General features: G+C 44.0%; 1 long non-coding RNA gene across 1 annotated transcript; it reads right to left on the reverse strand.

The window, feature by feature from the left end:
• Positions 1-1,609: 1,609 nt before the first annotated feature.
• LOC116742143 lies at positions 1,610-5,220 on the reverse strand. Its single transcript, XR_004346380.1, has 3 exons — positions 5,159-5,220; positions 1,821-1,995; positions 1,610-1,653 (listed from the first exon to the last, which is right to left on the reverse strand). It is a non-coding gene; the product is annotated as an uncharacterized LOC116742143 (long non-coding RNA).
• Positions 5,221-13,117: the final 7,897 nt, after the last annotated feature.

Raw genomic sequence — 13,117 nt, forward strand, 5'->3', positions numbered from 1 at the left:
TGGGGATGATGGAAAAGGAGGAAGCCAGTCTGGGCAGGGTAGGTCAGAGAAGGCTTGTGGAATGAGGGCCTGCTGAAGCCAAGTGTTACAAGGTGAGCGGGGAATCCACCAGATGACGAAGTGGCAGGAAGGACATTCCAGGGAGAGGCAGCGTGGGGGCAGAGGCACAGGGACAGCACAGAAAGTTCAGGAACTCCACCCAGGGGATGGGAATACATGTATAGCAATGCCAGAACACATCTCATTAAAATAACAGTTCTTTTGGATGTTTCTCCTCCAAAGTCTACATCGTCTTACTTTTGAGCACAGCTCTTTCCGTGCAGGCTTGTGGCTCCGCTGCCTGATGGAAGCCTTTAGCAGTGGCACCGGCACTGCCATCACTCGCTTCGCACAGGGACCAACGGTCCAGAGCGGGAAAATCAACACGTGTTAGATGGTCTGCGGAGGAACCCCTCCATTGCCACATCCTCTCCTCTTCTCAATCCGGGAACCATGATTTCAGTGCCACAGAGAAATGTGAATACTCATATTTGGAAACATTTGACAATCTCTTTTCTCCACTCAGTGTGGCTAAGGGCACCCTAATGTGTACCCAGGTGAGGGAAAGGGTTTCACATAGCAGCCAAACGGTCTTAAGTACAGAAAACAAAGTACACCTCTCTCCTATCCAAGAACCTCCAATAATTTCCCATCAGACTCAGAAGAAATAGAAACATCCTTGAAAGGCCTAGAACACCCTGTACAATCCCACCTCTCACTCACCTGCTCTCCTCTCCTTCCCCTCTGTCCACACTGCCTTCTCAGTCTTTCTTGATCACACCAGACTCATGTTCATGTCAGGCTGTCCACTCTTCTAGTCCCTTCTGCCAGAGTGCCCTTCCTTCAGATCTTAGCATGGCTACTGGCTCCTGCACTCCTGTGTCTGCTCAAATGGCATGTCCTTAAAGAGGCCTTTCCTCACCCCCCTGCTAAAACCGCCCTCCAAATCTGATGCTTTTTTTTTTTCTTTAGAGCACTTATTACCAGCAGCTAGAAGACAAGCTCTGTGAGGTTAAGACATCATCAATCTTGCTAGAATAGCACCTAGCATTTGTAGATGCTCAAACATTTCTTTCCTGAATTTAAAGTCATACTCGACTCTTCCATCTCCATCCCTAGAAGAATGATTATCCAATCTAGTGAGCTGACAAACTGATTTTTGCATCTTTTTGTGGTAAGCTTCAGTGGTTCTCAAACTTCAGCCGTGACTCAGAAGCACCCGGAGCGTTTATTAAAACACAGGTTCAAACAAACATAATGGGTTAGTAATAAGTAGGAGTTGAGTTAGTAAAACCAGTACTTAATTATACTTGGAACTTTGTATATCTTTCAATCTCCATATAAAGTATGAACTGTGATTTAATGCTTGAGTTTTCTTTAAAATAAAATTTTATTTTATTTATTATTTTTTTAAAATTTATTTTATTTTTTAAATTTTTTTTGCGGTACGCGGGCCTCTCACTGTTGTGGCCTCTCCCGTTGCGGAGCACAGGCTCCAGATGCGCAGGCTCAGCGGCCATGGCTCACGGGCCGAGCCTCTCTGCGGCATGTGGGATCTGCCCGGACCGGGGCACGAACCCGTGTCCCCCGCATCGGCAGGGGGACTCTCAACCACTGCGCCACCAGGGAAGGAAATGAAAAAAAAAATCCACAGGTTAATGGCACACAGCCTCAAAGTCTCTGATTCCACAGATGGGGGTGGTGCTGATACAGGTACCACAGTTTCAGAACATGAGACATCTGCACCAAACATTCCCTCCAGCAGTGTCCCTCCTTCTCACCTGTCTCTCCCAACCCCACTACCCTTTCTGCAATTGCCAGTAGCATCACAGAAAGCCAGGAGGATTTGTGCCTGGGCTCCGCTCCTCGATAGAAGGGCATCTTTGTGATACGAAGCCCAAGGCCTCCACTTCTCACTCTCCAGGTTTTGCGCTGTAGTCAGATTCTGAAAGAAGTCTGTGGGACAAAAAAAATACTTGTGGAAAATTATGCATTCTAATTATGTCAAAATTTGTAAAGGGAATGCTTTTCACCCTCACACCCTGTCAGGCTTTAAGCCAGTGCTTTCTGTGCCTTGTAGAATATGTCAGGGTCACCAGCACTTAAAGGCTGTGGTTGGCCACAGGCAATCAAACAGGGCTCTGCGGTGGAGATTGCAAGTCTAGGCATTGACTGGTTGTTTAACTTCTGACCTGTGCTATTCAGAGGGAACAGGAAAGAGATTCAGTTCTTGGGCTGCAGCAAATAGACTTTTTATTTGTTCCAATAGGTAATGGGGGTGGTGGTGAAGGGGAGAAGTTTCTGAAAGGCACCTCATTTTTTTTTTTTTTTAAGAAGATGTTGGGGGTAGGAGTTTCATAATTTATTTATTTATTTTTGCTGTGTTGGGTCTTCGTTTCTGTGCGAGGGCTTTCTCTAGTTGTGGCAAGCAGGGACCACTCTTCATCGCGGTGCGCGGGCCTCTGACTATCGCAGCCTCTCTTGTTACGGAGCACAGGCTCCAGATGCGCAGGCTCAGTAGTTGTGGCTCATGGGCCTAGTTGCTCCGTGGCATATGGGATCCTCCCAGACCAGGGCTCGAACCCGTGCCCCCTGCATTAGCAGGCAGATTCTCAACCACTACACCACCAGGGAAGCCCAAGGCACCTCATTTTAAAGATGTATGCTATGTTCTGAATGTTCATGTCCTTCCCAAAGTTTATATGTTGAAACCTAACCCCCAAGGGGATGGTATTAGGAGGTGGGGGCTTTGGGAGGTGAATAGGTCACGAGGGCAGGATCCTCATGAATGGGATTAGTGCCCTAATAAAAGAGGGCTGAGAGAGCTCCTTCACCCTTCCTACTATGTGAGGTTGCAATGAGAAGACCTCTGTCTATGAGGAAGTGGGTCCTCAGCAGACACTGAATTTGCCGATGTCATGATCTTGCACTTTCCAGCCTGCAGAACTGTGAAAAGCAAATGTTTGCCATTTGTAAGCCACCCAATCTATGGTACTTTGTTGTAGAAACCCAAACAGACTAAGACAGTGTGTGTGTGTGTGTGTTAACTTCCATTTAGATGGATCATTCTAGTACACTTCTGGTCCTATAAGAGACTTCTATGTTTCTTCCCCACCCCAAACTTTTTCATGCACATTAAAAGTCGAGTGATAATTCTGAGCCCCATTAATCCTTCTGCTTTCTCCCTTGATATTCTCCTACTGCTCAGAGCAAAATTATTGAAGCTCTCTCTGAGAATACAATGATCTTGGGGGTATGCTCCATTCAACAGTTATCATCCAATAATCCCCTAGCCAGAATTTATCTGTGATAGGTTACACACACTCTTAGCAGGTCTTTGACCTCAGGAGAGAAAAGTTTTGTGAAAATGGTGCGGAGGTGGGATCAGAGAAGGTCTAGGGTAAAAAGAGTGTCAGACAAAGGACCCTTGTGACAGAATTGTTCTGAATCTTGACTGTTGTGGTGATCACACAAATCTACACGTATGACAGAATTGCATAGAACTAACTACACACACACACACACACACACACACACACACACACACAACTGCATGTAAAACTGGTAAGGTCTGAATAAGGTGTATTGTATCAATGATGATATCCTGGTTGTGATATTATACTATTGTACTAGATGCTACCATTGGGGGAAACTGGGTGAAGGGTACACAGTGTCTCTCTGTGATTTCCTACAACTGCATGTGAATCTACAATGATCTCAAAATAAGTATTTAAAAAAGAAGTGCTACAGAGAGGAAAGGTCTGGTTGATGTCAGAATGCAGAGTCCTGGGCAGCTGGGGCATCGAAAGGGCAGTAGGAGCCTAGAGAAAAAGAGAGGACTCAGATCTAAAGGGAAGAGGGGCACAGACATGATGGGACATGTTCCTAAGGCAAACTTCATTCTCCCCCTGTCCTTAAATTATACTACAAGGAAAATATAGTCTGTCACCAAGCCATAATTTCTAGAATGATCAGCCATCCGATGCTGAAGGTAATAATAATAGCTGACACTTACTGAGTGTTGCCAGGTGTCAGTTTCATGAGTTATCTCACTTGATCCTCTCAGTAGTCCTATGAGATAGGTACTATTATCACATCCACATTACAGATGAGAAAATTAAGGCACTGGCAGAGCCAAGCAGAGCTAGGATCTGTCTGATTTCAGCAGCAGCACCACCAACAATAAGTGGGTGCTCATACATGCCAGGTATACTGTCCTAAATGCTTTTCTCTTCATGCGGAAGAATGTGCCTATCATCATACCATTATCTGTGGAAAAGTCTCCATTATACATTGGCATCAAATAAACACATTCATGTTTTGTGCGCTTTCTAAGTGCCAGCCACGTTACATAAATTATTCTGTTAAACCTTCCCAGCAAGTCCGGATGTATTATCTTCACTTTATTGATAAGAAAATGGAGGTGAAGTCTTGTCCAAAATCACACAACCAGCAGGTGCAGAAGCAGCAGCAGCCCTTGGGTGGGCAGACTACAGAGCTACCGTTCAGCCTCTGAGCTCTACTGCCTCCAACCCAGAAACTCCAAACTCACAATCATTTAATTGCCCCCAAAGCTAAATCCTTTTCAGTCTCCTGGTGTCCACTGAGTAGGCATGAATCTGTTTTATTTTGCCTGCTGTGTAACAGATACGGATCTTGCATATTCATTTTGCAAAGCACTCTCTGGGAACTTTCTTTGCTATGTTACTCTATTCACTACTCAAGGCTCAGACAAGTTATTGAACCATGTAAGTAAAAAGAACCTGTGGCTTGAGCACACAGTGGCAAACACGATTTAATGTTTAATAAGCATCATCATGATGATGGCAGTGACATTCTGCTTTGAAGGGTTGCAGGAAGCAATCAACATCTCAAACCTATAAGCCGTCAACTCCTTCAGTTTTCTCTCACCTGTGTCACTGCAGAGCACCTGATGGAGTATGGAGGTCTTAACTGGGTATCTATCAGTCCCTTCCTTCCCCCTCCCCTCCCCCGCCCCAGTGAAGAGGACACATTCTGCTACTCTATCGCCCTATAATCACAGAGACTGTGCACACGGAGTTAGAAGGATCTGCCAGGGAAATTGCTTGCAGGCGTTAACCAAATACACTCACAGCACCTTGCCGCGGGCCCGGGGTGACAACGTGGCTTCCTCGCGAGTCGCTGGCCGCACACTTTCACTTTTCTCCTGGGGCGCCCGCCCACTCCGAGCTACTCCACGTCCTGGTTTTCCCCGGGCTCCCTACCCGGCAACGGCTGCCTGTAAACACGCGGGGTTGCAGGCAGGGGTGCCTCGATTGGAGGAGCCCAGCCCGGCCTCCCCTCCGCCGGCTGCCGAGCTGTCAGTTACACGTACAGTGTGAGCTAGATTTTGGCGCCACAGCTGGGAGTGAGGCTTTTGTTCCATAACAAAAACAAGCGCCTGAATGGCAGGGCTGCCAGCGCCCAGCCCGACGAGGCAGGCATAAAGGAACCGCCTGGCGAATGTTCGTGACCTGTCATTAGAGACAGCCCCTCTCGCTTCCGAATGATCACGGGGAGGCAATGTGGCAAATTATGTGCGTACCCCCCACGACCTTGCTCAAGCCTCCAGGGTGAATATTGAGCACCAGGCTCTAATAAGCGGCCTGTGAGCTCAGGTGGAAAAGCACCTGGGTGGTAACCAACGGAGTCCTTTCCTGCGCTCTCTGCCTCTTCTGTCCATGAACTGTTTCCCCTCTGCGATTGAAAGGCTGGCCTTCTGGCTGAAACAAGTTAAATGATGGATTCATTTATGCTAGGAAGAAAAGCTAGGCATTGAATGTCGTAACGCTGTTCACCCGATCTGTGCCCTCTTGTTATAAATAGAGAGAGACAGTCTCTACTATATGATGTGTTTGCTTTTTGCTAAGTTCGAACACATCCATATCCAAATTGTTACCTACTTTGGGAAAATTCCTGTGTGAAACTCTGAATCATAAACCAGATAGGTTAGGGGTGACTATTCTCATTTCAGAAAGGATTCTTCAAGTTCCAAAAGCATTTAGTAAGACTTGAGGATTCCATCCCCCAGCCACTCCCAATCTGGGGGGGGGTGGGTGGTGTGCAGCTGGGCAGTGGGGTGAGCTCCACCTCAATGAGCCCTGCGGCTATTTAAAGTGTTACAATTGGGGGAGGGGGAAGGGTAAGCTGGGACAAAGTGAGAGAGTGGCATGGACCTATATACACTACCAAATGTAAAATAGATAGCTAGTGGGAAGCAGTCGCATCTCGGGGGAGATCAGCTCGGTGCTTTGTGACCACCTAGAGGGGTGGGATAGGGAGGGTGGGAGGGAGGGAGATGCAAGAGGGAGGAGATATGGGGATGTATGTATATGTATAGCTGATTCGCTTTGTTATAAAGCAGAAACTAACACACCATTGTAATGCAATTATACTCCAATAAAGATGTTAAAAAAAAATAAAGTGTTACAATTAAAAATCTATTCCTTCAGCTGTAGACTCGGTCTTGTTGGAATGAAGATGTTTTCGAGGACATTATGAGGTTAAAAGGTAGTCACTTACACCTCAGTGTGAATGAGTTTAATCACTTCTTCCTTGAGAGCAGGTTTTCAAGAAGGAAAGAAACTAGTTGCAGCTGAGTTCCTGAAAAGAGACAGAGGAAGAATATGAGTGGCAATGGAGGCAGAAAAAGAGAGTTTGGGTGCCTCAGAGCATAGATGTTTATTGCTTCATAATTCTGGGAAAAGTCAGCTTTTTAGAGAGAGCAGTTTTTTTGTTTTGTTTTGTTTTTGCAGTACAGTCCCATAGAACTTTCTGTGACAGTGGAAATGTTCTAGATCCACACTGTTCCAAAACGGTAGCCACTAGCCACATGTGGTTATTGAGCACTGAAATGTGGTCAGTATGACTGAGGAACTGAATTTAATAGCCATGTGTGTAGCCATGGAACTAACAGCTGTCAACAGCCACAAGACTGAGCTTGGGGGTGGCTTCTCTGCCATGAGAGCCGTGAAATGACTGCAGCCTTATGAGCCCCGGAGCTAGAGACACCCTGAATTCCTGACCCCCAGAAAATATGAGATAACAAATGTGTGTTGTCTTAAGTCACTACATTTTGAGGAAATCTGTTACACAGCAATGAAACTTGATTGTAATATGGTTAGGCCCATTTAAAATACATTTGTACTAGTTAGGGCTTCCCTAGATCCAGAGAAACCTCCAAATATCAATGTCTGATGCAATAAAAGTTCCATTCTTTTAACAGTCCAATGTGGGCAGTCTTCTGATGGTGATTCAGGGCCTCAGTCCCTTTTTGCTTTTGGCTCTGCTGTCTTTAACTTACGGCTGTTCAGGTCACCAACCAGGTGAAAACTGCAGAGTGGAGCCATGGGCTAGCTGTTTTGGTAGGGGAATAGACCTGGAGATGGCGCCTATCATTTCTGCCCGCATTCTACTTGGCCAGACCTCAGTAAAACGATCCCAGCGAACTGTCAGTCAGACTGAGAAATGTAGCCTGACTCTGCGTGTGTCCAGGGTGTAGGAGAAGCAGGTTTGGGGGCCGCTGACACATTGTGCCACAACACACTCTCCTTTTGGGAGGTAAGCTCCTTGACAAAAACGGACCTTTTGGTGCCTTGCCAAACCCCAGGGTCACAGAGGCAAGGCTCTCTTCACAAATAGTGATGGTGATGAGAGAATGGGAAAGAGACTGACAATGCTCCCCATCCCAAGAGGGGCATTCACCAAAACTGTCAGAACGTTCTAGTCCTATAAGGGTCTATGACTCAGCCCAAAGTTAACCAAATCAAAATTGTTTATAGGAAAGCCTGGGCACAGTTCTGGAAATGACTATGGAAGAATCAGGAAAAGATGTCTGTGCTTGTTCAAAGGGGACTTGGGATGTATAGGGTGGGGGCTGGGATGGAATTCCATGAGCCGAGGCATCCCTTAGATGTGATTCCAAAGGTACCGTCAAATCTACCATTGCTTCTGAGGCCAACTTGGATTTTCTGATTGCTGCCCCCAATGTCACCATCTGTCCTAGGACCTGTAGACAAATGAAAGAAAAGATGGGTTTGATGGATTTTTATTGTTTTAAATTGAGGAAGTACTCAATTTAAATCACTCATACATTGATACTTTTAAAAATGTCACTCCTCCTTTCATCTCTCTGGGCCCTGCCATCCACCTCCCTTCACCCTAACCTGTAGCTTGTTCCCAACAAATGAGTCAGTGAAGATGGGAATGTTCCTTTAACTGAGTATGTATCTGCCAACATTAAAAAAAAAGTTTTGCCGACCTGAAGGAGTCACATAACCAACAGAGAAAGGAAGGAAGGAAGGAAGGAAGGAAGGAAGGAAGGAAGGGAAGAAGGGAAGGAAAAGAAAGAATAAAAGAAAAGAGAAGAATGTTGGGAGCATATCCACAGACAGATTTCCTTGGAGTGGAGTGAATGTAGCTCAAGCTTCAGGGCCCCTCACTGATCAGTGCCCCTTCCGAGGTTGCATGCTCTCCTCCAGAGAGAAGCAAAAGAAGCAGTAGCTCTAGCACGTGCCTGAGGACAAGAGTGCTGCCCTAGCCTGGGCTTCCCCTTTATATACATAATTTTTAAGAGCTTTACTGAGATATTATACACATAACATAAAACACATCCATTTAAACTGTACAATTCAGTGTCTTTTAGTATATTCAGAGTTGTGCAACCATCACCATCATCTAATTTTAGTACATTTCATCATCCCGAAAAAGAAACCCTGGATCCATTAGCAGTCTCTCCCCATTCCCACTCCCACACCCTTAACTCAGACAACCACTGATCTACTTTCTGTTTCTACAGATTTGCCCATTTTGGACATTTCGTATAAAGGGAATCATATAACATGAGCTTTTTTGTGACTGGCTTCTTTCGTTTAACATAAAGTTTTCAAGGTTCACCTATGTTGCAACATGTACCAGAACTTTATCTCTTTTTACTGCCAAGTAATAGTCCATGGTATGGATAGACCACATTTTCTTTATCCAGTCATCAATTGATGGGTATTTGGGTTGATTGTATAATCACTTTTGTGTCTATTTTGTATGTGCCCTACTGGTGGTCCAAGAGTTGTGGGTAGGGTTGACAAACTGCCAGTACTACCTTCATATCCATCTGGCCTCTTGTGACAACTTGCCTCTGGCAGTTGTCAGGGAGCGTTTGGACTTCATTTTTAAGCCTTGGAGAAGGGTCTGAGACTGAGGCTGCACTGTGCCCAGGGTACCTTAAGACCCAGGCTTCCAGGTGTCTTCCCTCAACCCCAGGACCAGCCCAATGTGGGTAGGAGTATGAGGAAGAGGTGAAAGGACCTGACCAAACCTAACCAGCTGCTAGGGTACTAGTTGCAGGAGCCATGCCAACTATGATCAAAGAGCTGGAGTTCTCTGAGGGCTTGCTCTAGCAAGAAGCCCTGCCTGAACAAGAAACTGGAGGAAGTTATAAATGTGGCATTCCGCGTAGCTGCAAGAAATTGTTCTAAACCGTCAATCTTTTTAAAAGTTTGATCAACTAAGCTAAAAGAAAGACTGGACTATCCTAATTTTTCAATAGAAGCACATTACAAACTTGTTTTCATATGAAGAAATAATAAAAGAGTATACAGAGAGAAGTGGTGGTGTCAGTGAAAGTGGAAAAGAATGCCAATATTCCTCTTCCCCATAAAAACAAAGAAAAACCTGGGGGCTTCCCTGGTGGTGCAGTGGTTAAGCATCTGCCTGCTGATGCAGGGGACATGGGTTCATGCCCCAGTCTGGGAAGATCCCACATGCTGTGGAGTGCCTGGGCCCGTGAGCCATGGCCGCTGAGCCTGCGCGTCCGGAGCCTGTGCTCTGCAACGGGAGAGGCCACAACAGTGAGAGGCCCGTGTACCGCAAAAAAAAAAAAAAAAAGAAACACCTGGCAAAAATTGTCAGAATCAACTTTTCCACAGCCCTGGAAATTAACTAAGGGCTTGCAGTAATCGGGAAGTACTTATTCAAGGAAAGTGGCGAATCTCAGTAGGAACAGTGAGCTTTGTGGCGTTTTATTCAGCCTGGGACCTTCCCCACACCCCAGCTCAGAGGTAGCCTTGAAAAAACAGCCCATATTTTCAGTACTGGAGGGACAGAATGGACATTATTTGCAAAGAATTGTAATTATTTCCTTTTTATCTGGTGGCTCCATGGAAGACCAGCTCAAAACACTTGTCTTTATTTGCCCTGATTTGGAACTGGTCCAGTTCAAAAGCTACTGGGAGGGAGTGGGGCACTTGTCCAAAGCATTTAAAGGCGAATGTTTTAGCTGCTGCTGCCTGAGGCTATAGATAACATTTGGCATAAACCACAAAGCTTGGGAGAAAAGACTGGGAAATGAGATGTCCATAAAGGCTTTGAAAAGCTCACACATATTCCTGGGAACCTAGAATGCCCTGGGTGCTCAGGAACAACATGAGAAGGCTGTAGGATCTGACCTCTGGCTGACCTTGAGGTTCTACACTAGAGAAAGTGAAGTCTAAGGCAGAGTTGTAAACTACGAGGCTGAGTGATGAAGGCATGCCAACCACACACACAGAGCCCCTTGGCCAAAAACTTGAAATATTTTTGGTATGAGTTATTTAAGGAAATATCTGTTTAATCATTAGCTGACTACCAATCTAGCAGAACAGTGACTTCAGTGGCCACATATTACAAAGAATACAGAGTTTTCAGAATTAGTTCATAAAAGTCATTAAATAAATAGAGAAAAATAAGTAAAATAAACAGCAAACAACAAATCTTGAAAAAAGGAGAGAACCTGATTACTAGTGCTTCCACATTATAATATACAAAATGTCCAATTTTCAACTAAAAATTATGAAGCATGCAAAGAAAAAATAATGGTGAAAACAGGAAAAGGAAGCATTAAAAGAAGCTGTCCCTGAGGAAGTCCAGACACTGGACTTACTAGTAAAAGACTTTAAATAAACTACTTGAAATATGTTCAAAGAGCTAAAGGAAACCATATCTAAAGAACTAAAGGAAAGTATCAGAATGATGTCTTATCAAATAAAGAATATCAATAAAAAGAAATTATATTTTTAAAAGAACCACATAGAAATTCTAGAACTGAAAAGTGCAATAACTGAAATAAAAATATTTACCAGAGGAGTTCAACAGCAGGTATGAGCAGGTAGAAGAGTCAACAACTTGCAGACGCAAGTCAATTGAGATTATCCAGTCTGAGGAACAAAAGAAAAAAAGAATGAAGCAAAAAGTGAATAAAGTTTTAGAAACATGTGGGGCACCATCATATGCATAATGCTAGTCCTAGGAGAGGAAAAAGTGAAAGGATGAGAAAAGTATTTGAAGAAATAATGCTAGAAAACTAAAATTTGATGAAAAGCATTGTCTACAAATCCAAGAATCTCAATAAACTCCAAGTAGGGTAAACTCAAAGAGATCCACAATAATACACATCATAATTAACCAATCAAAAGCCAAAGACAAAGAATCTTGAGTGCACAAAGGGAAAAATGACTAATCATCTACAAGTGCCCCTCAATAAGATAAACAGCTGATTTCTCATCAGAAATCATGGAGGCTAGGAAGCAGTGGAAGAAGGCATTCAAAGTGCTCAAAGAGAAAAAGAGTCAATGAAAAATTTTATATCTGGCAAAAGTAACTTTTAAAAATGAAGAGAAATTAAGATATTCCCAGATAAACAAAAGGAGAGTCTGTTGTTAGCAGACTTATCCTACAAGAAATGCTAAGCAAAGTCCTTTAGGCTGAAATAAAAGGACACCTAGATGGTAATTTGTAGCCATATGAAGAAATAAAGATCTCTGATAAAGATAATTACATGAGTAAATATAAAAGACGGGGGCTTCCCTGGTGGCACAGTGGTTGAGAGTCCGCCTGCCGATGCAGGGGACACGGGTTCGTGCCCCGGTCCGGGAAGATCCCACATGCCGCTGAGCGGCTGGGCCAGTGAGCCATGGCCACTGAGCCTGCACGTCTGAAGCCTGTGCTCTGCCACAGGAGAGGCCACAACAGTGAGAGGCCCGCATACCGTGAAAAAAAAAAAAAAAAAGACAGTATGACTGTATTTTTTGTTTGAAACTATTTTTTTTCTATCTGATTTAAAGGCAACTGCATAAAGCAATATTTATCGATCTGTTAATGGGCACACAATGTATGAAGATGTAATTTGTAATAGTAACAATGCTGAGCAGGAGAGAAGGGAAAATTGAACTATGTAGGAGCAAAGATTTGGAATACTAAAATTCAGTTGACGTTAGGGACTTTCCTGGTGGTGCAGTGGTTAAGAATGCACATGCCAATGCAGGGGACACGAGTTCCAGCCCTGGTCCAGGAAGATCCCACATGCCGCAGAGCAACTAAGCCCGTGCACCACAACTACTGAGCCTGCACTCTAGAGCCCGTGAGCCACAACTACTGAGCCCGTGTGCCGCAACTACTGAAGCCCATGTGCCTAGAGCCTGTGCTCTGCAAAAAGACAAACCACCTCAATGAGAAGCTTGTGCAACAACAGAAGCCAAAGCAATGAGAAGCTCGCGCACCACAACAAAGAGTAGCTCCGACTCGCCGCAACTAGAGAAAGCCTGTCACAGCAATGAAGACCCAATGCAGCCAAAAATAAATAAATAAATTTATTTAAAAAAATTCAGTTGATGTTACTCTAAACTAGATTGTTATAAATTAAGAGGTTTATTTTAATCCCCAGGGCAACTACTAGGAAAATAATTCAAAAATATGTAGTAAAAGGAATGACCAGGGAATTAAAATGCCACGTAGAAAATATCTATTTAACATAAAAGAGAGAAGTAATAGAGGAATTGAGGGACAAAAAATGTCTAAGACATATAGAAAACAAATAGCAAAATGGCAGAAGTTCTCTTTCCTTATAAGTAGTTACATTAAATGTAAATGAATTAAACTCTCCAATTAAGAGACAGAAATTGATAAAGCAGATTTTAAAAAGATCCAACTATATGTTGTCCTACAAAAGACACATTTTAGATTCAAAGAATACAAGTAGGTTGAAAGTAAAAGGATGGAAAAAGATATTCTGTATAAATGGTAACAA

The sequence above is a fragment of the Phocoena sinus genome, chromosome 17 (genome assembly GCF_008692025.1).
Source record: "Phocoena sinus isolate mPhoSin1 chromosome 17, mPhoSin1.pri, whole genome shotgun sequence".
Taxonomy (NCBI): Eukaryota; Metazoa; Chordata; class Mammalia; order Artiodactyla; family Phocoenidae; genus Phocoena; species Phocoena sinus.